Below are 13,183 nucleotides of genomic sequence, written 5' to 3'. Positions count from 1 at the left end.
GAGTAGTGTGGTTCCATGACTGGGAAATGAAGCTGGGCCACTGAAACAGTGAACCATCAGGGTTGGCTCTCTATCTCTTTAAAGGTTATATATATTTTTTTCCAACATGCCCTTCTGTAATAATTCAAGCAAATGTATACTCTCACTACAGAATATATAACTCTATTTTTTCATACTCTCTACAGCATGGAGTTCTAAATCTTTTGGGGTTTTTTTTCTGAAAATTTGGAAGGTAAATATAGCAACTCATTTATTTTAAATTGTTTTCATTAAGAGTAAGATTGACTACTTTCTTACCATTTTTTGCACTTTATATTTCTTTTTTTTGTGAACGGTTTATTTCTTTATTTCTCCTATTTTTGTGTGGCGTTGTTCGTCTTTATTCCTGTGTGGATTTATAAGAACTCTTTGCACACATTAAGAATGTTAACCTTGTGACCAGCCTGGTGGCACAGTGGTTAAGTTAGCATATTCTGCTTCGACAGCCCAGGGTTTGCTGGTTCGGGTCCCAGGTGTGGACCTGTGCACCGCTTGTCAAGCCATGCTGTGGTAGGTGTCCCACATATAAGGTTGAGGAAGATGGGCATGAATGTTAGCTCAGGGTTAATCCTCCTCAAAAAAAAAAAAAAAGAATGTTAACATACACCTGAGGGTTCAATAAGGTCCAGATAGTTCAATAAAAATTATATTCCTAACATATTAATACATAATATAAAAATATATATAATATGTAATAATATTCCTAATAATAGTATAAATTCCTCACAGTGTGGTAGCATGCTGCCGTGGAAGGGGCCCCTGGGAAAATCCACTTTGGGGACTACAGCCTCTCAAACAAATAAATTTAACTTTATAAGAAGACTGTCTTCCTCTGGTTTCCGTATTGTCTTTCCATTTATAAAGCTGGCCGATAGAGCGTCAAGATAAAGCAGCAGAGTTTGAATGTTTGAGTGTGATTAGACTCCAGCTGTTCACTGTTAAAGGATCGGCAGGTGACTTATGCCAGGTCATCGCAGGTCCCGGATGCCTGGCCGTTGTGCACAGGAGCCAAGACCACACCAGCTTCAAGGGAGCAAGCGGGGCTTGAGGCCCCAGAGCTCCTCTGCCGTCCCACAGGCTGGAACGTGCAGCTGGAGGGGTCACTGAGGGCCTTAACTTCTCCCTTTTGGCAGGGCATCCTCCCGTTCTCCCCATCAGAGAAAGTTCGCCTTGGCTCAACCTGTTTCTTGAAAGTCTGTGTTTTCTGGGTAAAAGCTCCCTCAGTGAGAAGAAGAACTCATCCTTGGTTTTATCTCCAGAACTAGAAAGCTAGTTGATAACAAAATAAACACACATAATGGACAGTATGGAATCTATACGTAAGGCTGACTCGCAAGATTGGCTCACAGCACAGCCCCTAGCCTAGAATCATTCACGGCGGGTTCAAATCCCAGCTCTACTCTTACTGACACGCAGCTTTGACACAGGGCTCCACTTTCCAGACATCAACTTTCTCATCTGTGAAATGGGAATCATATTATTCCTGCCTGAGGAAGGCAGAACAGCTGAATTAGTCCACCCATGGATTCTGGCCCAACAAGCATTTTATATGCAATAACTCTAATCATTATTTCTCCCTCTACTCTCAGAATAGAGACAGATCTCTGTGTGAATGACGCTTTCCGCAGTAGTAGGAAGGGGCATATTAGGGCGTATAAATTTCTTCTGAAACACCATAGTTATTAAGGAGCCTAGTATGGTTAGAAGGACTTTTCGTGTTTGTCCTGGATATGACATCAGGTTTTTCAAAAATCGCACTTCGGTTGAGGAGTCTGGCAACCATGGATTACCCAACAACGGTTACCATGGCTGCAAGGAGGAAGCAGAAAGAACCTCCCCACAGTGTTTACTGAAGGGAAGGGAGTCAATAGCTCCTGTGGTTAAGTGATGACTGTGCTTAGGTCCTTCAGACTCTAAGACAGAAATGACTGCAAAACTCATAGAAAAACACAGCCACCCCTTCCCAGGAAATCACAGAATGTACCTCAGCACACTGAGAGAAGTCGTTCCCGACTCCATCGACATGTCCCCCACAGAGAGACATGGCGAAGGCCTCCTTTCTTCCACTTCGTAGGGGATGTGCTGTCCTGAGTTTCACCATATTCTATAGTTGTGTTTACATTCTCAGCATTTTAGGAACACTTTTGCTCATAAAATAAAAGTGGCTGATTCCTACTGGCCCAGATTTCTGGATTAATTGTAATAATTGTGGCAATGGAGGAAGAATTCATGAAGTCACTGGTGCCTCCCCAACCTGTATGGGGCTGTTTTCATTGATAGATGGTTATGATCTGTAAAAGGGGGATACTGATAGTTGTTAAAGGAGAATGAGCTTTAGTTGGGCAGATCTGGCTTTGAATTCTGTCTCTACTCCTTAGAGACTGTGTGACACATGTTAATTATTTAGCATCTCTGAGCCTCAGATTTCTCATCTGCAAACTGAATATAACACTTATATTGAATATCACACTTATGTCACAGGATGTTGTGAGCATTAGAGATGGCATAAAGAAAACAGTGAGCATGGTATGGGAATACAATTGCCTTCTGTGGAAGGCTGAAAAATGACCCCCCCAAAGATGTCCACGTCCTCAGCTCTGGAACCCGTGACTGTTGCCTTGTATGGCAAAAGGGACTGTTCAAGTGAGATTACGTCAAGAATCTTGAGGTGGGGAGATTATCCTGGATTAGCTGGGATGACCCACCACCAGGTGGGCCTGGTGTAATCACAAGGACCCTTATACGAGGAGGTAGGAGATCAGAATGAGCAGTGGAAGAAGGTGATGTGACCACAGAAGCAGAGGTTGAAGTGATGCATCCAAGCCAGGGAATGCAGACAGCCTCCGGAAGCTGGAAGAGGCAGGGAACGGCTTCTCCGCTGGAGTCTCCAGAAGGAACCAAAGCTGCCAACACCTTGGTTTTAGTCCCGTGAGACTCTTTTCAGACACTCTGACCTCCAGAACTGTAAAATAATAAATTTGTACTATTTCAAACTACTGGGTTTGTAGCAGTTTGACATAGCAGCAACGGGAAACCAATACAACTTTCTACAAATGGCGGTTATGTTCATGACCAAGCACAATAATGTTTATTCAAAATGTGGAAAAAATTTTGAAAATTGTAAAGTACTGTGTGCAAATTATTATCATCAATGTTCCTGTCTTATTCTGCTTACATTTAAACCAAATCTGCTGCTTCTGAACTTTGTTTTTTAATATTTTCCTATTACTGTATCCATGGATGGCAAAGCCATACTTCCATCCTTTTTACCATTTTACAAGAAGATTTATATCTTAAGAGACAGTCCAGTATAGTCCTTGCCTCACAGGGATATAGACTATTGACCTCCCACCACTCATGGGTTTGTGTCACATAAGACACTCTAACTACTTGATCTGAGCACTAAGGGTGAAGAGCTAACGAGCAGGAAAAAGAAAACAAGGTACTCAAGTAGACAGTGGCAGAGACTGCCAGGAGTCTCCCAATATCCATTCTCTCCATATTCTATAAAGATTTTTATCTGGGCACATGGCCACCCAAATAGGCACATCATTTCTCAGACTGCCTTGAAGGTAGGTATGGTCATTGACTAAGTTCTGGCCAACGAAAGAGAAATGAAATTGACATATGCAACTTCAAGGAAATGTCCTCAAAGGGAAGCTCTATGCCACGCCCCTTTTTGTATCTCATTCCTGCTGGCTGGATGACAGATGTGATGGCCATCTCCAACCACAACACAGAAGCCAAGTGTTGAAGACGGTGAAGCAGCAAAATGGAAGGAGGTGGTTCCTTGGTGACTGTGAAGTCAATGTACCAGCAGTCCAGTTCATATGCCTATGTTCACATCAAAATCTATCTTGTTCGAGTAGCTATTTTTATTTCTTTGGTGGTGGGATAGAATTGGTCATTCACAATCAAACCAAACCCTTACTATTATAAGACTTATTACAGAACTTACTATACAGGAGTGTTAGTATCACAGCTTACTATAAAAATAGAAATCCTGGAGGAAGCATACAATATCTTTATCAAAAACAGGGAAAGAGAGAGCATAAAAGAGATGTAATTGTACCACAAATAAAATCATGATTTTCAATTGTTAAGATAAGCATAGATAAATTGAAGTCGATGATGGTAAGGATTGAGACCTGATGAATAACTAGGAAGGTCAAGTGGAAAGGAGATGAAAACTTAGAGGAAAAATTCAGAGACTGAGGAACACCAAGGAAAATGTTAGCCTTGAGGACAGACCCAGAAGAGCAAATATGTGATTACAGATCTGCAATCTCTTATCTGAAACCATTGAAGCGGGAAGAATTTTGGAATTTAGATTGTTTCAGCTTTGAGAAGTAATACAGTATATAATATACATTTTGATGTGTATATATATTTTATGTATGTATATATTTACATTTTTATGTATGTTATACATATTTTACATTATATATATTTACATATTTATAGTCTATACTATGTAACATCCCCAGAAGGATGTGGGAAGCACTCTGAAATCAAACATTTTCAGGAGCAAAACACGTGAATATTCACTCTAATTTTTTAAATGACTAAAAATAGCCTCACATCAGTTCCGGTTATGTTTTTCCACCAAATGTGTTTGCTGAAAATTTGTTTTTTAAAAAACACAACAAAATAAAAATAAAAAACACAAAAACTTTAGATAAGGGATTGTGAGCCTATATCAGGATTTCCAGTAGAAGTAGAAGAGTACTCATGGAGGAGAGATAACAATTCAAGAAGTAGAGGAAAATTGTCCCTAGCTTGAAGAAAAGCTGAGTCTATAGTCTGGAAGAGTTTCATACATTCTAGGCAAATTGATCAAAAGAGGCATACCCTAATTTTTAAAACTTCTGAATTCCAAGGACAAAAAGGAATTTATTAAAAACTTCTTGACTTTCAGAAGGGAACATTTGTTACATACAAAGGGAAAAATTAGCTGACATTTGGCTTCTTTTCTGCCACACTAGGAACCAGAAGGAATTCTAGGAAACATTATAGACTGCTGAAAGAAAAGGACTATAATGCAGGAATCATATGCAGCCAAGATATCGTTCCCTGTTTCAGTGAAAGTAAGATCTTTACAAATATGCAAGGACTCAGAGACTACAGCACGTAGATATGGAGCCTAGGGATATAACTGGAAAATAACTTGACTGAAAGGTCAATTTACCAAGACATCTACTTATGAACAGGATGCAGTAACAGGAACCAGATCTGTCTTTCCGCCTGAAACAGCTAAAAATCTGGACAAAATATATACAACAATGGTTTGCGGACTTTGACTATCAAGCATCACGAGATTGTGCTTCCTGAGAGAGAGGAATCATCTGACTGACCCAGCTTACTGCCTGGAGAGAGTTTCCAAGGCGTAACATGGGGAGGAGAATCCTGGCTCAGCCCAGCTGTCTCCACACTTTGAGCAGACGGTGATGGAGCTCTGAGACCCAGGCAGTTAGAGCTGCACAGCAGAGTACCAGAGGAGAGAGCTGCAGAGAGACAGCACAAAAGATCCTCAGAGGCTCGCTCTTGAGACTTTGGCACACTATTGATGAGAGTATGCCTATGAGGAAACTATACAAGGCCAGAGAAAGGACCCCCGGAAAGGAATACAGGGAATGCAATTATATTGGCGCAGGTCACTCCCACTGGGTGACCTACTGTCTATGGCGGCTTTCGCTATAGTGCAAGTTGAGTGGTCAAGACAGAAACAGTGTGGTCCACAAAGCCTGGAATACTTACACTTCATAGAAAAAGTTTGCTGACTCCTGGTGTAGGGGATTAAAAAGAATACTTTCGAGTTGAAATACTTGGGCTCAAATTCCTACTGCATCACTGTGTGACCTTGAGTAAGTTACTTAACCTAAGCTTCAGTTTTCTGTCTGTAAAAATGGGCATAATGTAGGCACCTTCCTCACACATACATACAGTGGTTGTGAAAGTTAAATGAAGCAAAAGACTGAAAATGCTCTCAACCCTAACTGACATTAAAGAAAGTAAAAGAGAAAATAAATAATTTTTTTAAAGGTTAACTATTTTTGTTCAGAGGCAGACAATTCTCAGTTGCTTTGGGGTTTCCATCATAAAATCAAGCCATGTGATTGACCTAATACCATCTATAACTTCTGCATCACTCCCCCCACCTCCCAATGTGACTAAAAGAGATGGGTCAAAATGGCATTTTTAGTGCTATTTGTGCAAGCTGTATGTCTAGGCAAGCTCTAAAATCCATGGTAACACAGTCATATCACCCCATCCTCAAGGTGAATTAAAAATTCCAGGGGGAAGATGGTTTCTTTATCTCTTTGCCCCTTCCAGCGTTAAGGAGAGGGTCTTACATTTAGGAACACTTGATAAGTGTTTGGGATGGATGATGGATCAAAGGTGGGTTAGATGGATGGACGGGATGTATGGATGGATGGGTGGATGGATGGATTGATGGATGGATTGATGGATGGGTGGGTGGATGGATGGATGGATGGAAGGATGGATGGATGGATGGATGGATGGATGGATTGATGGGTGGATGGATTGATGGATGGGTGGATGGGTGGATGGATGGGATGGATGGATGGATGGGTGGGTGGATGGATGGATGGATGGATGGATGGATGGGTGGATGGATGGATGGATGGATGGGTGGATGGATGGATGGATGGATGGGTGGGTGGATGGATGGATGGATGGGTGGATGGATGGGATGGATGGGTGGATGGATGGGCAGATGGATGGGATGGATGGATGAATGGATGGATGGATGGATGGATGGATGGATGGGTGGATGAGTGGATGGGTGGGATGGATGGATGGATGTGATGAATCTTCATTGAGGAAACGCTGGGAACAATTTCTCTGTGAAGTGAATAAACAAAGGAAAGTTCTAGGTCTGCCCGCTTTGCCTTCCCATTCACAGTCAACAAAGCCTAAGGCCACAAGTTCCCAGTTCATATCTCTTTGCAGTATGTTTCAGAGGGTTTGTCCTGATTTTGTTTGTTTTGGGGATTTTGCATCTCTGACTATAGAGGTTGACCACACAGTATTCCTCTACTCATGACACATTGTCATCATTGGGCTGTGCAGGGCCTTTCCCTTGGTTATTGATTTATTAGCTTTTGCCAACTCAACTCCCTATAGATAACCATTGGAATGTGTTTAATCATATATTTTTATTTATGCCAATTTTTAAAAAATATTGTGGTTTTACGCATGTATTTTCTATTTGCAAAAAGTCCATTGTATCCTCTATCTCCTGCTGCTTCTTACCCTTTTGTCTCAGGGCCACATTCCTAAGACCCACCCATGCTGCTACATGCACGTCCAGTTGTTGTTTCTGAGTACACCATTGGTTCCACGCACATATCTGACCTGTCGCTCTCCACATTTTGTTTTTTTAAGGTACAATTGAAAGTAACTTGCCAGTTTAATCAATCCTGTCTCCATGATTTGGAAAAACATGAGGCACTACATCTCTTTGACCATGACCGGAACGGGGCTTGAGCCCCCGGGAAGAGAGGTGGAGGTTAAGAAGAGGTCAGCCTGGGTGGAGGAGCAGCTCTGTCACCCCTGGTCTCCTTGGTCATGTTGCTCAGCCTCTCCCTAGGGTCTTGTTATCTGCAGCAGAGTCAATAATCCCTGCCCCACCTATCTATAGGGCTGAAATGAGGCTGAAGAGAAACAATAGGTGAGAAAACAGGCTTGAATAGTATCCCTAACCACATACAGGTGAGCCAGGCCGCACCGTTCCCTTCTCTAGCTGGCACCCAAGCTCAACCTGGTGACTAAGAAAGCAAATGTGCCCATCCCCACGCTGCGAGGAGGCACTCACTCTCAGGGTTATGCAATCAATTAAATGGTATGGCTGGCTTTTATGATTATATTACTCAATTTCGCTAAGTCCACTTCCATATCTTCTCAATAGTAACAACAAAAACGTGAACTCTATGTGTCAACCAAAACGTGGGAAGAGCGTACCCAGCGCAGGTGTGGACACAGCCTCCTGACTCCCTCAGGCAGGGATGGTCAGGAGCAGCCTGCTGGGGCCTCTCTGCTGGAGGCAGAAGGACTTTCACCAGATCCACTCAGCAGCTCTTCCTGACCCCTCTTTGTCCCCCTTGTTCCCTTCAGCTAAGCTGTCCGCAGGGGACAGGAATTCCTCTGGCTCTTATGCTTCCTCTGCTCCTGCACATGCTTCTAGGGCGGCCGTTAGTACTCAGTATTATTGATTGGTTGGCAGGTCTGTTTTTCCTACGAGGCTGTGGGCTTCTTGAGGGCTTATGCCGGTCACATTGCTCCACTATTTAAAGCCCCTTCAGGACTCTCCCCTGCCCTAGGGACTAAGTCCCATTTTCCTTCTCATGGAAACCTGGCTTTATTCTCCTTTCAGCCTCCTCTCCCTGAATCCTTGCTCCCACTCTATGCTCTCTCTGTACAAAATTTCTTTCAGTTTCTCCAAGGAGCCATATTCTCTTGTCTCATGCTGTCCCCTCTGCTCCCAACAGGTCCTCGCCACTCTCTGCTCCTCTCACTTGAATAATTCAGCTGTCCCCCAGGTCTCAGGAGTCAGTCCTTGTTCACAGGAATTCTTTCCTGATTGCCACGTCAAGATTAGGTACGCTTCCTAGGTGAGCACTTGCCACATGTGGGCCTGTCTGCTGTCATGCTGCATCTCCTCCACCCCTACCCAACTCCCCAGCTTCACAACATCCTTTGTATGCGTTGAATTGTGTCCTCTCCGCCACAAAATTCATACGTTGAAGACCTGTCCTTCATTACCTCAAAATGTGACCTTGTTTGGAGATAGAGTCTTACAGAGCTAATCAAGTTAAAATGAGGTCGTCAGGGTGAGCTCTAATCCAATATAACCATGTCCTTATGAAAAGGGGAAATTGGGAGGCAGACACACACAGGGACAACGCCATGTCAAGATGAAGGCAGAGATTGGGGTGATGCTTCTCCAAGCCAAGCAACGCCAAAGACGATCAGCAAATCACCGGAAGCAGTGGGGGAGGCATGGAATGGGTTCTTCCCCACAGCCCTCAGAAGGAACCAACCCTGCTGACACCTGTGAGACAGTGAACTTCTGCTGTTTAAGCCACCCCGTCTGTGGCACTTTGTTATGGCAGCCCTGGCAAACTCATGCAGGTGGCAATCAGGTTTCTTTTCAGTATTTTTTGCCGCTGCGACTACAGAGCTTAGCACAGCGCCTCGGACACATCATGGGAGCTCAAAACATAATGACTGAAAGGACAGTTCATCCTTGGGGGAACAAACAAGAGATATGGTTCCTGCACTTGAAGATCTCATAATGTGATGGAAAACACACAGAAGGAACAAGACAATTCAAAGTGTGTGCTTAAGGCCGGGGTCAGAGATGTGCAAGCTCAGCGTCCTGGGCCTGCCAAGCCCCTAATTCAGATGGGAGCAGGCGGTGCAGGGCAGCCACCCCGGAAATCTCCCAAAGCCTCAATCTTGAAGTACGATTTAGTCAAGCAGAGAAAGAGAAATGGACAGAGAGACAGAGAGAACAAAACCCCACGGCAAGAGAAAACATGGGCTGTTTGTGGACCTGTGAGTACTTTGATGGAGATAAGCTGGAGCCTGATTGATCATGAGGGGTCTTGTAAAACTGGCTGAGTCTGGGAACCAATGAGCAAATTTAAACAGAGTGACACGCATGGGCAGGCTTGAGTTCTAGAAATTTCTCTCTGACAAAGCGAGGATAGATTACAGAGGGTATGACTCACCACCAGGATGTTCTCTGCTCTTTGTGGACCTTAGAAGTTGGAGGAAGTCTTTCTTTATCAGCCCTCAACCTCAACAGCAAGCAGCAGCCCCGGGGCCGGGCCTGGCTGGGAAAAGCCTTGAAGGTATCTGCCCTGACCCACAGCCGGGCTCCTATTTTGTCCTTTTAATGGGCGGTCATATCTCCTCACTAGACGTGTTGTATGCCTATTTTTAAGTCCAGACAATCCCCACCCCCCCTTGAAGCTGCGTCTAATTCTTGGACGTTGGGGTAAAACCACAAGTTTTTCCTCATTCCTCAAAGCCACTAGCTCGAAGCACGTAATTGTGTGACGCTGGGGAAGAAGCCGTGGACGTCTGCATCCTGTTTCTGTTCCCATTCCTATTTCTCTGGTGCACAAAGCAAAATCACGCAAACTATAAAGACCATCGGGGAGAGGGGAAACAGGATCCTAAAGGGATGAGGCTGCCCCGGGACAGACCCTTCCCCAAAGGGGACAGGAGGCAGAGGAGGGGCTCCAGAATCAGAGGCCACCTCCTCCGCTGCATGGCACACACATGGGGTCTGCTCAAAGTAAAAACATGGATTTGGGTCCTGTCGCCTTGGTCTCATTATTTTTATTGCCTCTCAGTGGTTGCCCTGAACGCTGTGCTCAAGATGGGAAGGAAAGCAGGCTGACACAACTCATCTGCAGGACGGGGGAGGAGAGCACCGTGGCACACAGCCTGAGGGCCCGGCTTCTGCTTCCTGTGGCACTGTCCCAGCTGGCCCCGGGCCCCATGGAAGCCAACTAGATGGACATGCTCTCAGCACTGCAGGTGTTTACAGTACCCACTTGCCCCTGCAGACCCCAAATGCCAGGGGACTCATCTGCTGATCGTGGTCGGGGCTGGTGTTGACATTTGCATCAGTCAGGCCAGAGCCCACCTCAACGGGTCATCCTTCTGTCGGCACTTCAGAGGCACTACAGGACAGCTGCAGAGCTGGGGCTCACCACAGAGCAGGGCTGCCACCAGTGTGGGTAGAAGCTCACGACCTGGAATTTCCCTGCTGTTATGGATGGGCCTTGATGGGCTTTTCTTTGACTTCCTCTTGTAGACCTTTGGACAGCGCTATTACCGATGCAATACATGCAATAGCGTCCTGTTCCACTCCAGTAGGGGCTGCGTTTCAGCAATGGGAGGGGTTTGCCCCATACCCTGAGGGGCATTTACTAGGAGCGAAGGCCAGCAGAGCATGGGCAGCACACCCAGCCAATCCATCAGGCCCTGGGAGTCTGCTGTGTGGCAGAGACTGCGGAAGCCTCGCCCCTGCCCGCTTACCAGGACATTTGGCAGAATTCAGCAAGCCATGTATTCTAAGCCCTGGCAGATTTAAAGGGGAGAGAGAGAAAGTCGGGGCTCTACAGGTCAATTTTATTACTGTTGTCAGGGACAAATCTGTAGACAGTGTATGAGAGCAGAGTGTTGAGACAAAGGACTTTCAACGTCAATGTAATGAACTTGCAATGCAATTTTTTAAAAAACTATGAATTGTCATCAATATCCCAATTGATGTATTTCACATTTAAAAAATCAAGGTTTCCATCTTCTCTGGAAACATACGAAGACGTAGCAACCTTCGGCACATATTTCTGCATGTCAGCAATCAGCTCGAGCTCAGACACAGCTCTTCCCTCTAAATGGAGCCATGTTGTCCAGTTTGCCAGAATCCTACTGAGTCGCTTTTATTCGTTTATATTACTTGCCTGGCTCTGCAGGCATTTGAGTTGGGGGGCCTCACGCTTACTCGCTGGGCCCCAGAGGTCCAATCAAGCAGGGCTTGTAGGGAGAAGCACCTCTCTCTTATTTACCAACCTGGCCCAAGGGCGGACACGTGACCCTTTCTCCCTACTGCCTCATCAAACCTAGCTCCCCAGTCTACACAGATAATACAACATGGAACCAGTTCACTGAAACATTACTAATGGTGTGGGATAGCAACTCTCTGTGGACACAGAGAATTCTGAACATTTTGACTTCGAAAATACAGCATTCTAATCTTCAGTGTAGGGTTTGTGAACTGCCTCCCGGATCCTGGGGTTGGACTTAACTCCTAGCACCTAAATCCTTTAAAGCATTTCTCAGTTCCTCAAATTTCAGACCTGAGAAGTGAGGCTCAGAAAACCCTCAGGATTCCTTCTCTTGTTTGCCAGAGCCCCACCTTCTGAATTCTGGTTTCCCGTCTGAGGACCTGCCATTTCACAATAATTCACAACGGGAAAGCCCCTCCATGTCAAAGAAGACCGAGCATGCCCAGATGGACTGCGACATTAATATTCAGCTTACAACAAGATAATCACCTCCCATGACAGACCCCAGCTGTTTATGCAAGAGACACGTGGGCATCATGTTTGACCCTTGCTGTTCCATTATAAGCATCAATTCTGCCCACACTGAGTGGGGATCTAAGCTTTCACGTGAATGGAAGACTCACTCAGCTATCAGCTTCTTAGGCCTGCAGAACTTTCTTCAGCTAATTCAGCTAAGCGTTACAAAGCCTTGTGCCCTCCTCCTTCGCGAAGCCCTACTCCCCAGTGTAAGATAAACTGGACTCATCCGAGTAGAAGGAAAGAGAGGGGATTTATGGGGTGAAGATTTGATTTCAAGCTTCTCTACAATTTAAATGCTCTGCAGCTCCCTTTCCTCACCTGTCTGCTCCACCCTGCCCGTGTGAGGATCAAATGACATAAGAGAGTGAAAAACTCTGCCATGAATTCTCACATAAAGTTAGTAATTAACTAGTACCGAGACTGCACGGAAGTTTCTGTGAGATGGCTTACAGCGATTATGTACACGCCAAGCGGGCAAATACGTCCTCCTGGGACATTCATTCTGTACCTCTGCAGCACGGCTATTGTCTGACTCATGTCTGCAGGATTAGAAGGCCGGTTTCTCAGGATGCCGGGAAAATCAGGCCGGTTGGCAAATCAATAATACCTGGTGAGAGGCCTTATAGAGAATCATGAATGAAAATGGCAAAAATTAATCAATTTTTATTTCATTATCAAGTGCTTAATACTTATGATATAAAAATATTAAAGATAATTTTAATTACTTTGAATGTCATCATTAGTTATTTAATAATTGATTATAATATGCTTATTCAATTAATAATTATAATTATTGAATAATTAATAATTTATTCTGTCATGTCTGTTAATTAGTTAATGCACGAATGATGAAGTAGGTTGTGGGAGGCTGTCGCAAAAGGTGAGACAAATTCAGAGGGAGAAGGCAGGAAAGATATCTGTTTGTGTCATTGGGCCTCCAGAGAACCACAAGAATACATACCTTGGAACCGGAAACGAGTACACATGCTCTTCTAGAATATGTTCTCTGCACAGGT

At 44.5% G+C, this 13,183-nt stretch overlaps 1 long non-coding RNA gene across 3 annotated transcripts in view; it reads right to left on the bottom strand.

The window, feature by feature from the left end:
* LOC106830077 (uncharacterized) overlaps window positions 1-12,854 on the bottom strand; it is a 45,923-nt gene extending 33,069 nt beyond the window's left edge. The window contains exon 1 of one of the 3 annotated variants that reach the window (XR_011498823.1): window positions 9,798-12,854. This is a non-coding gene — a long non-coding RNA (uncharacterized lncRNA). The remainder of the gene's footprint in view (window positions 1-9,797) is intronic. The other 2 variants (XR_011498824.1, XR_006520895.2) reach the window with 2 other exon arrangements.
* Window positions 12,855-13,183: the final 329 nt, after the last annotated feature.

This window comes from Equus asinus, chromosome 27 (assembly GCF_041296235.1).
Source record: "Equus asinus isolate D_3611 breed Donkey chromosome 27, EquAss-T2T_v2, whole genome shotgun sequence".
In the NCBI taxonomy this organism is placed as follows: domain Eukaryota; kingdom Metazoa; phylum Chordata; class Mammalia; order Perissodactyla; family Equidae; genus Equus; species Equus asinus.
This window is presented reverse-complemented; position numbering and strand designations above follow the sequence as displayed.